The sequence below is a fragment of the Sus scrofa genome, chromosome 14, assembly GCF_000003025.6.
Source record: "Sus scrofa isolate TJ Tabasco breed Duroc chromosome 14, Sscrofa11.1, whole genome shotgun sequence".
In the NCBI taxonomy this organism is placed as follows: domain Eukaryota; kingdom Metazoa; phylum Chordata; class Mammalia; order Artiodactyla; family Suidae; genus Sus; species Sus scrofa.
In genome coordinates this window covers 80,178,971-80,191,777 of record NC_010456.5, presented here as the reverse complement: position 1 = coordinate 80,191,777, position 12,807 = coordinate 80,178,971, and the positions used below count along the sequence as shown (strand labels likewise).

The 12,807-nt window shown below is 38.8% G+C and overlaps 1 long non-coding RNA gene across 1 annotated transcript; it reads left to right on the top strand.

The window, feature by feature from the left end:
- On the top strand, positions 481-6,103 carry LOC110256767. The gene is made up of 3 exons (XR_002338713.1): positions 481-731; positions 4,659-4,802; positions 5,421-6,103. It is a non-coding gene; the product is annotated as an uncharacterized LOC110256767 (long non-coding RNA).

Genomic DNA, 12,807 nt, shown 5'->3' with positions numbered 1-12,807 from the left:
GTTAGGTGCAGGTCTAGAAACCAACTCTGGCTGGGATAATCATAAAATGGATTTTTGAGGGGTCAAAGGGGTGGATTCTGGCTGGATGTTCCCATCCCGGTTCTGTCCCTAAACACTCAATAAGACCGTTTCTTAGCCTAGCTTTCAGCTGGCCAGTGGAACATGGTGGAAAATGATGTATAGCACTTCCAAGCCTGGCCCTGAAAGTTCTCCCTGATCCTTGGCTTTCACTGTCCTGTGAGAGGGCGTCTGGGAAGTGGAGCCACACAACTGGAGCAGCCGGTCTGAGTCACCACCTGGAGGAATGCCACTCCACCCAACTGCCCAACATGCCTGGACCTGCATGGGGTTGGAAAATAAACCTCGCTTTGTGAGTTGCTGAGACGTCAGGGTTTGTGTGTTTTGTGGACTGGCCAAGCCTATTCTGACCAGGAAAGCCAGCAAACTAAGTTTGGTTGCATCACACTCAGGCCCAAAGCATGAAATCACATTCCCAAACTGCTTCCATGGAGAAGTGTGTTGCTACCACTGACAGTATAGATGCAGCTACTTAACACGACCATCACTGCGATGCAGACAGCTGTGGATGGAGCCTCTGCTGGGCGGCATCTGGAGGGTGGGAGCTGGCCCACCCCTACTCAAGGAGTGGAGTCTGTACAGCCTAGATGACTAAGGTGTCCAGTTGGAGGAATGAAAACTGGTAAAAGACCACTGTAAGGGAAGAAAAGGCGGTGAGTCTGTGAGAGAAGAAAGATGCTGGACTCTGATTCCTGGAAGGGGAGAGTCTTTTAGGCCAGGACAAGCAGGCATGTGGGTTCCTGGGTTTCTGTGATATTGTCTACATCTGTGTCAAATTAATCACTATCTTTTGCAATTCAAGAACCTAAGTAAAATTATTGAAGATAAAAATGGGCACAGAATTTATATTTATTAATAACAATAAAAAAACCCTCCAACCCCAAACCCAGTGTATGTATAAAGATATACATAGTTGTACCCCACTCTCTACCATTAGTTCATAGTTATTTTTCACCCCTTCCAAAAGGCCTTATTTAGCGGTGTGAAGGGAAAGGTGGCTTTTTGTTTGTTTGTTTGGACTCTTACATTTCCAGGTCTTTTATTAATTAACCTGAAGTCCTACTCTTTTTTAGTCAGTACTTTCATTAATGACACAGCAATAACAGCATCATCAATGGCTGTACTACTACTCTTGATCATTGCTTATTGAGTTCAGTATCTGAAAGAGTTCTGAAAAAAAATCCAATTGTGTTAAAATGATTTTTCAGACGGGTTTAATGGTTAAGACAGAGAAGGCTGTTAACCTTGACCTCCTCACACACATTCCTGTTTTTTCATACCCACCAATCATTTATTCTCAAGTCTGTTTTCCTGGTTAATTAAAAACAACCATTTAATTCATTAGTAACCATTTAAAATATAATCCCTAACAAAATTATCACCACATTAATATCATACTTTTGTTATATACTTGTGTTCCCAAATCCTCCTGGGTCCCTTGAAGGTTGCTATTCTGAAGATCTTAATAAAGGGTGGCAAAAGATTGGAAATGAGCCAAATATCCATAAATGTAACCTAAATACATTATGGTACATCTCCTAGTGGAATACTGCCCAGTTGAAAATACTAATGAGAAGGTTCATGTGCTGTTAGGGAATGATCTTCAAGACATATTAAGAAAGAGCCAAGTACAGAACAGGGTGTAGAGAATATTCTCATTTTTTGGTATAAAGGAGATGTTAGAACATGAATTAGCTTACAAAAGCATGAAATACCTCTGGGTAGATATATGCAAGAATGAGAACATTTGTTGCCTGTTGGGGCAGGGGGAAATTGTATGACTGAGTTGAGGGAGAAATTTTCAAGGTATGTGCTTTATTTTTTATTTTTGTCTTTTTGCCTTTTTTGGGGCCGCTCCCACGGCATATGGAGGTTCCCAGGCTAGGGGTCGAATCGGAGCTGTAGCCACCGGCCTACGCCAGAGCCACAGCAACGCGGGATCCAAGCCATGTCTGCAACCTACACTACAGCTCACGGCAACACCGGATCCCTAACCCACTGAGCAGGGCCAGGGATCAAACCCGCAACCTCATGGTTCCTAGTCGGATTCGTTAACCACTGAGCCACGATGGGAACTCCCGGTATATGCTTTATTTTTATACCCTAAGTACTTTATTTTGTATTTCCTAAGTTTGAGGACCTTCTCCTATGTAACCACCATGCAATGATAAAAATTTGGAAATTTAACATTAATATACAATCAGCTAATCCACAGAGTCCATATTGTAATTCAGCTGTCTCAGTAATGATTTAGTCTACAACCCAACTCAAGAGCACATGTTGCATTTCATTGTCATATATTTTTGTTTCCTTGAGTTTGGAATGCTTCCCATGCCTTTGTTTTTGTCAATAGCAGCAGAGATTAAGCCTCTTTTTTTTTTAATAATAATTTTTATTTTTTCCATTATAGCTGGTTTACAGTGTTCTGTCAATTTTCTACTGTACAGCAAATTTACCCAGTCACACATACATATATACATTCTTTTTCTCACTTTATCCTCCATCGTGCTCCATCATAAGTGACAGGATACAATTCCCAGTGCTCTACAGCAGGATTTCATTGCTTATCCATTCCAAAGGCAATAGTTTGCCTCTATTAACCCCAGACTCCCAGTCCATCCCGTTCCCTCCCCCTCCTCCTTGGCAACCACAAGTCTCTTCTCCAAGTCCATGACTTCCTTTTCTGTGGAAAGTTTCATTTGTGCCATATATTAGATTCCAGATATAAGTGATATCATATGGTATTTTTCTCTTTCTGACTTACTTCACTTAGTATGAGAGTCTCTAGTTCCATCCATGTTGCTGCAAATGGCATTATTTTGTTCTTTTTTATGGCTGAGTAGTATTCCATTGTGTATATGTACCACATCTTCTTAAACCATTCATCTGTCGATGGATATTTAGGTTGTTTCCATGTTTTGGCTACTGTGAATAATGCTTAAATGAACATATGGGTTACATGTGTCTTTTTTTAAGGAAAGTTTTGTCCAGATATATGCCTAAAAGTGGGATTGCTGGGTCATATGATAGTTCTATAGTTTTCTGAGGTATCTCCATACTGTTTCCCATAGTGGTTGTACCAATTTACATTCCCACCAATAGTGCAGGAGGGTTCCCCTTTCTACATACCCTCTCCAGCATTTGTTATTTGTGGACTTATTAATGATGGCCATTCTGACTGGTGTGAGGTGGTCCCTCATAGTAGTTTTGGTTTGCTTTTATCTAATAATCAGTGATGTTGAGCATTTTTTCATGTGCTTGTTGGCCATCTGTATATCTTCTTTGGAGAAATGTCTATTCAGTCTTTTGTCCATTTTTCAATTGGGTTGTTGGCTTTTTTTTTTTGCTGTTAGAGATTAAGCCTCTTTAAGCTGCTTCTTAGGCAGTAGATGCAGGCAAGTGGGAACTAGAAGAGCCTGAGTATGGGAGGCTCAGGATGGCTCTAGGCTTTAGCCTAGTTTGGGGTCTAATATGTGGAAGTTATTAGTCTTTTGAGGACTTCTTGGAATAATGGAGTTCTTCTGGAGAGGGTGAGAATATGTTCCTGGGGCACTGGGAAGGGTGAGTGGGCTTACTGTCATCATAATTTGGACCCAAATAGAAATTTGACCTTATTTTGAGGGTACAGACTGGTGAGGATAGGTGACATTTAAATTACATTCTTGGGCACATTTGTAAGGGGAGGTTGTCTATAGCTTTCAGAGGATTTTTTTTAAGGCTCTTTATTATGTGATGTTTTAAACATGTGTAAAAGCAGAGAAAAGAGTTTCACAAATCCTCATGTACTCTTTACCCACCTTCAACAATTATTGTTCTTCCATTGAGCTATCCTTCTAATTTTTTCCCATGAAAAATTTTAAGTAAAATCCCCCATGCATTTCACCTTTTTTTTTTTTTTTTTTTGTCTTTTTAGGGCCGCACCCGTGGCATATGTAGACTCCCAGTCTAGGGGTCTAATCGGAGCTGTACCTGCCGGCCTATGCCATAGCCACAGTAATGGCAGATCCGAGCCACATCTGTGACCTACACTATAGCTCACAGCAATACCCAACTCACTGAGCAAGGCCAGGGATTGAACCCGCTACCTCATGATTCCTAGTCAGATTCATTTCCGCTGTGCCATGATGGGAACTCCCATTTTACCGTTTTACTTTCAAATACTTCAGAATGTATTTCCAACAGATAAGAATTTTTTATAAAAAACAAGACATGCAGACCTCCCACTGTGGTTCAGTGGTAATGAACCCGACTAGGATCCATGATGATGTGGGTTCGATCCCTGGCCTCATTCAGTGGGTGAAGGATCCAGCGTTGCTGTGAGCTGTGGCATAGGTCACAGATATGGCTTGGGTTTTGCTTTGCTGTGGCTGTGGTGTAGGCTGGCAGCTGTAGCTCCAATTTGACCCCAAGCCTGGGAAATTCCATATACTGTGTGTGAGGCCCTAAAAAGCAAAAATAAATAAATAAAAATGAGACATGCTACCACTTCATTATCACATCTAATGAATTAATAACAACTTAATACAATCTAGTATCAATACACATTCCATTTACAATCTCTCATGAATGTCTTTTTGCAGTTGGTTTACTTATAAGGAGATCTGAACAAGAAGCCATTCTGGTGTGGTCCTGAAGGACAGTAGTGGAAGAAAATATTCCCACTGGGCAGAGCTTCACACAGGGCAACTGACTGTTCATTTGCCCAAAGTTAGAGATGACCAGAGGTATGGATCTACATTGATTTGTGGGCCGTGGCTGATGTTTGGCTGGCTGGAAAGGTCACAATTAAATGATCACAGTAGGAAGGTTCTGGGAAAGAGCTGTGTGGATTGATCTCTTTGAATGACCATAGAATGTGAAGATCTGTATCCCAATAGACACTTAAGAGTAATTATACCAGAGAACTATTTTGATAATCAGATGGATAAAATGATCGGTTCTCTGGATGACAGTTACTTTCCCCGGCTACCTCTGTCCTTGCCCAAAGCCCTCATGATCCAAGAGGCCAAGACAGCAGTGATGAAGACTATGCATAGGTTCAACAACATGTACTGTCCACCTCCTAAAGCCTCTTTGTCTCTAGTCACTGCTGAGTGGCCATCCTGCCCACAGCAGAGACCAGTACTGTGTTCCTAACAGAGCACCATTCTTTGGGAGAATCGGTGAGACTACCTCCAACATGTAAAGGGTCCTATTTAGATTTCACAGACACAGACGCTTACTCTTGACATGGATTTGCTTTTCCTGCCTGTGGCACTTTCCCCCCCAAACTAGAATCCATACACTGACAGAAGATGTTATTCTACCTTGCATTACTTCTGACCAAGGAACTTATTTTATAGCAAATGGAGTACAGCAGTGAGCTCGCGCTCATGGGAATCACATCATCTTGATTACTGCAGCTTTCTTGGAAGTCTTGAAATCAGGTAAAGTCCTCCTGCTTTGTTCCTCTCTTAAAATTTTTTCTGGCTACTCTAGATTCTTTGCGTTTTCTTACAACTTTTAAAATAAGCTTGTCAATTTCTATTAAAATACCTGTGGGGATTTGAATGGGATCATTTTGAATCTGCAGATGAATTTAAAGCAAACTGATATCTTAACAATATTGAGTTTTTCAACCCGTGCACATGGCATATCCCTCCGTTTATTTAAGCCTTCTTTACTTTTTCTTAGCAATGGCTTGCTGTTTTTTGGGTATACCGGTCTTGTGAACCTGTTTTGTTAAGCACATTCCTAATTATGATGTGGTTTGTGATTCTGTTGCTACTGCGGCTTTAGACTTGACTTCCACAAGGGCTATGACTTCCATTTGGACTGACATTGGTGTTGCTTTGGCTCTGGCTCCTGCTAAACCTCTCTGGCTGACTGTGCTGTGTCCTGCTCTTTTGCTTCTTCCATCACTTTATTGTTCGGTTCTTTAGATATTTTTCCTGAAATTTCCCCTTTTCTTACAGATGTGTTACTTTCACTATCAACTTCATTGTAGTCTGGTTCAAAAGCAGCTTCATCAGTCTCTCTAGTTAAGTAGGAGAAAGGTTAAGAGGAGTGGCTTATCTACAGTTTAGGCTGGATAGTATTCCTGCCCATTTGCCCATTAATCTGCACTTTTTCAGTGTGTGTGTGTCTGGTGAGTTAAGATTATGTGTCATGTAATTTATTGCCACTTGATTCTTTGCTGTTCTTTGCTTCTTAGGTGCTCTTCTTATGGTCCTTACAAGGTTTTTTTTTTTTTTGTCTTTTGTCTGTTGTTGTTGCTATTTCTTGGGCCGCTCCCGCGGCATATGGAGATTCCCAGGCTAGGGGTTGAATCGGAGCTGTAGCCACCGGCCTACGCCAGAGCCATAGCAACTTGGGATCCGAGCCGCGTCTGCAACCTACACCACAGCTCACGGCAACGCCGGATCGTTAACCCACTGAGCAAGGGCAGGGACCGAACCCGCAACCTTATGGTTCCTAGTCGGATTCGTTAACCACTGCGCCACGAGGGGAACTCCAAGGTTTTTTTTTTTTTAATCTAGAAATTTTATCTCTTCACTTGAGCATTTAGTGTCATAAGTGGCTTGGAGATCATATTTTTTTTGTGTGTGTCTCCTGTGGGACTAGAATTACTTTTTTTGGAATATACTTTTTTTTTTTTTTTTTTATGGCAACTCTCCTCCCTCACTTTGTTTTTCCCATGAAGAAGCTACAGGATTTTTTTTTTTTTTCTTTCTAGTTCCCTTTTATTAGGTTGAGAAAGTCTCCTTCTATTCCAGTATTTTGCTGAGAGCATTGTCTTTGTTTTGGCCATGCCTATAGCATGCGGAAGTTCCTGGGCCATAGCAGCAACCCTAGTGGCTGCAATGGCAACACCAGATCCTCAACCTGCTGCACCACAAGGGAGTTCCTGTAGTATTCTTTTTATATTTTGCTAGATTCAATTTGCTAATGTTTTGTTAAGGATTTATGTTCATGAGAGATATTGGCCTGTAGTTTATTTTTCTTATGGTAACTTTTTTCTTATCAGGATAAAGTTTGCCTCACAAGATGATGTGGGAAGTGCTCCCTTTACCTCTATGATGAAAGTGTTAGTATAAGATTGGTGTTATTTCCTCAAATGTTTGATAGATTTCACTAGTGAAGCCACTTGGACTATTGATTTCTCTCTCTCTCTTTTTTAGCAAAAGAATTCATTTTTTTCATAGGTATAGTACTATCTAGATATCTCTCATATCAATTTTTATAATTTACCCCTTTTAAGGAGTAGTTAATTTCATTATGTTGATGAATTTGGAAGCATAAATTTATTTGTATTATTCCTTTTTCATGGTAAAGGAAAATATCATGTTATATATATATACCATTATCATGTTAACGTTCGTAGAACCTGTAGTTATGACTCCTCTTTAGTTTCTGATTTTGGTAGTATGTGTTTTGCTTGGTGAGTCTAGAGGTTTATCAATTTTATCACTTTCTAAAAAGACTGTTTTTGGTTTATTTGGTTTATTGCTACTGATTGTCCATTTTATATTTAATTATTATTTTTTCAATAAATTTTATTGGTGTATAGTTGACTTACAAAGTTTTGTTACCTTCAGGTATAAAGCAAAGTAAATCACATATACATATTTATATGTGTGTTCCTTTTCAGATTCTTTTCCTATGTAAGTTATTACACAGTATTGAGTAGATTACCCTGAGCTGTACAGTAGGTCTTTGTTAATTATTCTTATTCTTGCCTTCATTTTTCACTTTCCTCTATTTATTTTGGATTTAAGTTACTCTTTTCTTTTTACTTTCTTACTTTGGAAGCTTAGATAATTGCTTTTAGACCTTCTTCCTTTGAAGCACTGCTTCACCTATTCCACCTTAAAAAAAAAAAAACAAAACCAAACAATTCTAATTGTGTCTGTTCCTAGAGGGCACTGGGGAATTTCTAAACCAAATCAGCTGTTAGCCCCCTCCATCGTGCCTGCTTATTAGATTTTTTAAAAAATGATTTGTATTTTTTCCATTATAGTTGGTTTACAGTGTTCTGTCAAACATCAGATATTTAAAACTGTTTTGTGACATAAAGTTATGGAATAGTTAAATCCAATTAAATGTGGGTTTTTAGGTGATTTCTTACTGAATCTACAAATTGCATCCTTCTATGTGATGAGACCTAGAGCAGTTGATTGAGTGTTCTGAGTGGAAGAAAGTTTGTGCTTCAGATTTTGTATTCTCTCTCCTGCTTCAGAGAAGTTGTTACTACAAATGGCCTCTCATGTCAGTCTCATTTTTCTCTTCTGTTTTTCTTCATGTGAAATAGCATAAACTCTAATTATACCCAAGTTTTTTGGTGTGCATTAAGTTAAATTATCTCTTCATACTCAGCAGGTTTGTTAGAGAAAAGGGCCCCTGGATTTGGTCCCAACTCAGCAGGATTAAGTGGAAATGTACTGAAATGAGGTAAAGGGCATTTTAAATGGTATAAAAATTATATTTGGTGAAATAAAAGCAAATTAGTTTTTACTCCACTTCCCTCACATTCCATTTTAAAACAGGTGGCCTTGTTAAAACTCCAGATGTTTTTGGAGTTCACTGGTGGCCTCATGGGTTAAAGATCTGGCATTGCCATTGCTATGACTTAGGGTCTATGCCTGGCCCAGGAATGTCTGCATGCCATGGGTGTGGCCAAAAAACAAAAAAAAAACCATAAAATGAAGACAGATGTTTTCGTGGCAGTGGGCACTGGGTAGATTAGCCCTCCTGGGCTTTCTCAGCAGGGATATAGACCTGGCAACAGGACTTGGGGGTGCTTTCCCTGAATCAATTTAGCAATTTAACATGGAGAGGAAATGGATAATCTTACAGTCTACAGATGTCAGAGGCTCCTTTCTCATCCTTTCTCTCTAAATTTTCAATTTATAAGTCTTTTTGAAAATGTTTGGACTTCTACTTCCAGGATACAGAAATTTGCAAGAGATCATTACCCTCATTGTAGCAATGCAAGTACGCTAGATGAACTACAAAATCATAGTCATTAAAAACTCCATCAGAATTTAAAAAGAACTAAATTCCAGAGTAGAAAGAGCCCTTACTAGGAGAGTAAGACATAAGGTTACTTTCACCAAAGGGATAGAAGAGCAGACCCATCATAGAAGGTATTTTTGAAGATGCATTGAGAAACTAGCTGAACAAGCTAAAACTTCCATGATTTGGCACGATGTATTAAAATCCACCCCCAAACTTAAATGCTAAGTGGCACCTACCTGCCAGTTCTTATCTCTAGGACTTCACCAACTGCATGACCCTGTCCTGGTGAAGGTGAAGGGTGGGGGATGAGGGTGGAGAGAGATTTCCCTTGGAACCCTCACCCATCATTTCCTTCTAAGTCTTTACTGAGTACCTAACAGAAGCAGGGACAGGAAGGAGGAGAGAGAGAGGACCCCTTAAGGCACACATGCCCATCAATTCTTTACCAATGAGCACACAGTGAAAGGTAGATGGAGTGTCAAAAAGCAGAAGGATGTGACCGATGCTCAAGGAGAAAAAACAGGCAATAGAAACAGAACCAGGAGTGACTGAGATGTTGGAATGAGCAGACAAAAACTTTAAGTATTAGAACTCTGTTAAAGTGTTCAGTGGAAAAAATGGGCAACATGAATGAAAAGATGGGAAATTTCTGCAGAGAATCTGAAACTTGATAAAAGAAGAAAATGAAAATTCTAGAACTGAAATGAAAATTTTATTTAAAAGATTTAACAGTAAATACAACAGAGAAAAAACATGTTAATAAAATGTATCCAAACTAATGCATAAGGAGAGAAAATCAAACTGAATTTAAATTTTAAAAGTTACAACAGAGTTTCAGAGAACTGTAGTACAATATAAAACACTGTAGTATATACATATCGAAGTCCCTTGAAGAGAGGAGAGAGAAGACAGGGCAGAGGGAAGATCTGAGGGACTGTGAGAATTTTCCAAAATTAATGAAGAATACTAATATATTATTTTGCAGATCCTAGCAGCTCAGGAAAACCCAAGTAGAATGAATATAAGGAAAAACATACCGAGGTCCATCCTAGTCAAATTGCCAAAAACCAAAATTAAAGAGAATATCCTAAACATTGTGAGAAAGTATATATACATTTAATAATACAATAATAAGAACCATGACTAATAGCTAATCAAAAATAGTAGAATCCAGAACACATTGGAATGGCTTCTTTAAAATGCTGAAAGAAAAAAAAATCATTCAAAATACATACTTCAAAAATGAAAAAAAAAAAAAAAAGGATTTCCTGTTATAACACAGTGGGTTAAGAATCTGACTGCAGTGGCTCAGCTTGCTTAGGAAGCTCAGGTTCCATCCGTGGCCCAGTGCAGTAGATTAAAAAGATCAAGCATCGAAAGCCTTCCCACTAAGATCTGGAACAAGACAAGGATGCCCACTCTCACCACTGTTATTCAACATAGTACTAGAAGTCCTAGCCACAGCAATCAGACAAACAAAAGAAATAAAAGGCATCAAAATAGGAAGAGAAGAGGTAAAACTGTCACTGTGTGCAGACTACATGATACTATATATAGAAAACCCCAAGGACTCAACCCAAAAACTACTTGAACTGATCAACAAATTCAGCAAAGTAGCAGGATATAAGATTAACATTCAGAAATCAGTCACATTTCTGTATACTAACAATGAAATATTAGAAAAGGAATACACAAATACAATACCTTTTAAAATTGCACCCCCCAAAAATAAAATACTTGGGAATACACCTGAGATTTATATGCTGAGAACTATAGAATATTAATCAAGGAAATTAAAGAATACGTAAAGAAATGGAAAGTTATTTCATGCTCCTGGACTGGAAAAATTAATATTTTAAAAATGGCCATACTACCCAGAACAATCTACAAATTCAATACGATCCCTATCCAATTACCCATGACATTTTTCACAGAACTAAAACAAACAATCCAAAAATTTATATGGAACCACAAAAGACAAAAGCAATCCTGAGAAACAAAAACCAAGCAGGAGGCATCACTCTTCCAGATTTCAGGCAATATTACAAAGCCACAGTAATCAAGACAGTGTAGAAGTGGTACCAAAACAGACATACAGACCAGTGGAACAGAATAGAGAACCCAGAAATAAACCCAGACACCTATGGTCAATTAATCTCTGACAAAGAAGGCAAGAACATAAAATGGGAATGACAGTCTTTTCAGCAAGTATTGCTGGGAAACCTGGACAACTACATGCAAATCGATGAAACTAGAACACACCCTTACACCATGCACCAAAATAAACTCAAAATGGCTGAAAGACATAAATATAAGACAAGACACCATCAAACTCCTAGAAGAGAACATAGGCAAAACATTCTCTGACATAAACCTTATGAATATTTTCTCAGTCTCCCAAAGCAACAGAAATAAAAGCAAAAAGAAACCAATGGGACCTAATCAAACTGACAAGATATTGCACAGCAAGGGAAACCAAAAAGACAACAAAAAGACAACTTACAGAATGGGAGAAAATAGTTTCAAATGATGCAACTGACAAGGGCTTAATCTCTAGAATATACAAGCAATTTATACAACTCAACAGCAAAAAAGCCAACAACCCAATTGAAAAATGGGCAAAAGACCTGAATAGACATTTCTCCAAGGAAGATGAACAGATGGCTAACAAGCACATGAAAAAATGCTCAACATCCCTGATTATCAAAAAAATGCACATCAAAACTACCACAAGATACCACCTCACACTAGTCAGAATGGCCATCATTAATAAGTCCACAAATAACAAATGCTGGAGAGGGTGTGGAGAAAAGGGAGCCCTTTTGCTCTATTGGTGGGAATGTAAGCTGATACCACTATGGAGAATAGTATGGAGGTACCTTAGAAATATATACATAGAACTACCATATGACCCCACAATCCCACTCTTGGGCATATATCCGGACAAAACTTTCCTTAAAATAGATACATGCACCTACATGTTCATGGCAGCACTATTCACAATAGCCAAGACAAGGAAACAACCTAATGTCCATCGACAAATGATTGGATTAGGATGATGTGGTATATATAGACCATGGAATACTACTCAGCCATAAAAAAGAATGAAATAATGCCACTTGCAGCAACATGGATGGAACTAGAGGCTCTCATGCTGAGTGAAGTAAGTCAGAAAGAAAAAGACAAATACCATATGATATCACATATCTGGAATCTAATATATGGCACAAATGAACCTTTCCACAGAAAAGAAAATCATGGACTTGGAGAATAGTCTTGTGGTTGCCAAGGGGGAGGGGCAGGGAGTGGGGTGGGTTGGGAGCTTGGGGTTAATGGATGCAAACTCTTGCCTTTGGAATGGATTAGCAATAAGATCCTGCTGTGTAGCACTGGGAACTATGTCTGGTAACTTACAACAGAGCATGATAATGTGAGAAAATAGAATGTAACTGGGTCACAATGCTGTACAGTCAAAAAAAAAATTGTATTGGGGAAATAACAATAAAAAAAAAAAAAAAAGATCCAGCATCGCCACAGCTGCAGCGTAGTTCTCAGCTGTGGCTCAGATTCATTCCCTGGCCCAGGGACTTCCATATGCCATGGATTCAGCTATAAAATTTTAAAAAAGGAAAACAAAATTAAAGATATTTTCCTACAGAAAAAAGCTGAGAGAACTTGACTCTAGTAGACTTTCATTGCGAGAAATCATAAAAGAAGTTCTCAGGCTAAAGG